This window comes from Salvelinus alpinus, chromosome 34, assembly GCF_045679555.1.
Source record: "Salvelinus alpinus chromosome 34, SLU_Salpinus.1, whole genome shotgun sequence".
In the NCBI taxonomy this organism is placed as follows: domain Eukaryota; kingdom Metazoa; phylum Chordata; class Actinopteri; order Salmoniformes; family Salmonidae; genus Salvelinus; species Salvelinus alpinus.
In genome coordinates this window covers 14,556,957-14,560,383 of record NC_092119.1, presented here as the reverse complement: position 1 = coordinate 14,560,383, position 3,427 = coordinate 14,556,957, and positions in this window count along the sequence as shown.

The window sequence follows — 3,427 nt, the reverse complement described above, 5'->3', positions numbered from 1 at the left end:
AGAAGTCATAGGGATTTGAGTCCATATTTTCCACAGCAGCTGTGACTAACTCATGTGTCAGCCTGGTGTGATATAGAGGTGAGCAGGGTGGTCACAGCACGCGCACACACACACGCACACACACACACACACACACACACACACACACACACACACACACACACACACACACACACACACACACACACACACACACACACACACACACACACACACACACACCTAGACAAACCCCAGGTCTCCTAATCAGCTCATTAGGATCAGATAAGTAGCCCTCTTAAACCAGACAGTCCTTAACCAAGACCTGAACAAAACGGCCTTCTAAAACCATGGTCTCACAGCAGATAGCCAGATAGGCCCGGGGTCAAGGGTCGGGGGGTGACCCTGGTGGGTGGGGAGGCTCGGCCTGAGAGAGGGTAATTTCCATACAGGATTTACCCCAGTGTTTTATTCCAAAGGCTCAGACCTTTCTCTTTCCATCTATGCGGGCCGGCACCCGTGTCTCACTGGGCCATGGCTCCGGCGGAACCGCTCTCACTTGGGGCCAAAGCCAGGCCACTGGTACTTTTCAGCTGGCATTTAGCCTACATCATAACAATGGCCAACTGTGAACTTATCACCTTCTCACAAATACACTGTTTTGATTGTGCAGAGGTTGTTGATTCTGTACTTCACAAGTCCTCACTGTCAGCCCTAGCTATAGAAACACCATGTACTTAGTATAACATAAGGGTGGATACACTGCTGGAACACTGGTGTTACTGTCTCTTTTGTTTCACAGTGTATCCTCCTGATGGGTTTCAATCCAGTATCTTCTGTTTCTCACTCTTTACTTTACCACTGTATTTCATGGCCTGTGCCTCCTCCCTTCCTCATCCTCTTCCTCCCTTCTTCCTCTCAGAGGAAGAATAACTGAAAACAAGCCCCTGGGACCTAGACTGTCAACCAATCACTAACCCGTATGGGTAGCTGAGAGGCCAAGCCCCTGGGACCTAGACTGTCAACCAATCACTAACCCGTATGGGTAGCTGAGAGGCCAAGCCCCTGGGACCTAGACTGTCAACCAATCACTAACCCGTATGGGTAGCTGAGAGGCCAAGCCCCTGGGACCTAGACTGTCAACCAATCACTAACCCGTATGGGTAGCTGAGAGGCCAAGCCCCTGGGACCTAGACTGTCAACCAATCACTAACCCGTATGGGTAGCTGAGAGGCCAAGCCCCTGGGACCTAGACTGTCAACCAATCACTAACCCGTATGGGTAGCTGAGAGGCCAAGCCCCTGGGACCTAGACTGTCAACCAATCACTAACCCGTATGGGTAGCTGAGAGGCCAAGCCCCTGGGACCTAGACTGTCAACCAATCACTAACCCGTATGGGTAGCTGAGAGGCCAAGCCCCTGGGACCTAGACTGTCAACCAATCACTAACCCGTATGGGTAGCTGAGAGGCCAAGCCCCTGGGACCTAGACTGTCAACCAATCACTAACCCGTATGGGTAGCTGAGAGGCCAAGCCCCTGGGACCTAGACTGTCAACCAATCACTAACCCGTATGGGTAGCTGAGAGGCCAAGCCCCTGGGACCTAGACTGTCAACCAATCACTAACCCGTATGGGTAGCTGAGAGGCCAAGCCCCTGGGACCTAGACTGTCAACCAATCACTAACCCGTATGGGTAGCTGAGAGGCCAAGCCCCTGGGACCTAGACTGTCAACCAATCACTAACCCGTATGGGTAGCTGAGAGGCCAAGCCCCTGGGACCTAGACTGTCAACCAATCACTAACCCGTATGGGTAGCTGAGAGGCCAAGCCCCTGGGACCTAGACTGTCAACCAATCACTAACCCGTATGGGTAGCTGAGAGGCCAAGCCCCTGGGACCTAGACTGTCAACCAATCACTAACCCGTATGGGTAGCTGAGAGGCCAAGCCCCTGGGACCTAGACTGTCAACCAATCACTAACCCGTATGGGTAGCTGAGAGGCCAAGCCCCTGGGACCTAGACTGTCAACCAATCACTAACCCGTATGGGTAGCTGAGAGGCCAAGCCCCTGGGACCTAGACTGTCAACCAATCACTAACCCGTATGGGTAGCTGAGAGGCCAAGCCCCTGGGACCTAGACTGTCAACCAATCACTAACCCGTATGGGTAGCTGAGAGGCCAAGCCCCTGGGACCTAGACTGTCAACCAATCACTAACCCGTATGGGTAGCTGAGAGGCCAAGCCCCTGGGACCTAGACTGTCAACCAATCACTAACCCGTATGGGTAGCTGAGAGGCCAAGCCCCTGGGACCTAGACTGTCAACCAATCACTAACCCGTATGGGTAGCTGAGAGGCCAAGCCCCTGGGACCTAGACTGTCAACCAATCACTAACCCGTATGGGTAGCTGAGAGGCCAAGCCCCTGGGACCTAGACTGTCAACCAATCACTAACCCGTATGGGTAGCTGAGAGGCCAAGCCCCTGGGACCTAGACTGTCAACCAATCACTAACCCGTATGGGTAGCTGAGAGGCCAAGCCCCTGGGACCTAGACTGTCAACCAATCACTAACCCGTATGGGTAGCTGAGAGGCCAAGCCCCTGGGACCTAGACTGTCAACCAATCACTAACCCGTATGGGTAGCTGAGAGGCCAAGCCCCTGGGACCTAGACTGTCAACCAATCACTAACCCGTATGGGTAGCTGAGAGGCCAAGCCCCTGGGACCTAGACTGTCAACCAATCACTAACCCGTATGGGTAGCTGAGAGGCCAAGCCCCTGGGACCTAGACTGTCAACCAATCACTAACCCGTATGGGTAGCTGAGAGGCCAAGCCCCTGGGACCTAGACTGTCAACCAATCACTAACCCGTATGGGTAGCTGAGAGGCCAAGCCCCTGGGACCTAGACTGTCAACCAATCACTAACCCGTATGGGTAGCTGAGAGGCCAAGCCCCTGGGACCTAGACTGTCAACCAATCACTAACCCGTATGGGTAGCTGAGAGGCCAAGCCCCTGGGACCTAGACTGTCAACCAATCACTAACCCGTATGGGTAGCTGAGAGGCCAAGCCCCTGGGACCTAGACTGTCAACCAATCACTAACCCGTATGGGTAGCTGAGAGGCCAAGCCCCTGGGACCTAGACTGTCAACCAATCACTAACCCGTATGGGTAGCTGAGAGGCCAAGCCCCTGGGACCTAGACTGTCAACCAATCACTAACCCGTATGGGTAGCTGAGAGGCCAAGCCCCTGGGACCTAGACTGTCAACCAATCACTAACCCGTATGGGTAGCTGAGAGGCCAAGCCCCTGGGACCTAGACTGTCAACCAATCACTAACCCGTATGGGTAGCTGAGAGGCCAAGCCCCTGGGACCTAGACTGTCAACCAATCACTAACCCGTATGGGTAGCTGAGAGGCCAAGCCCCTGGGACCTAGACTGTCAACCAA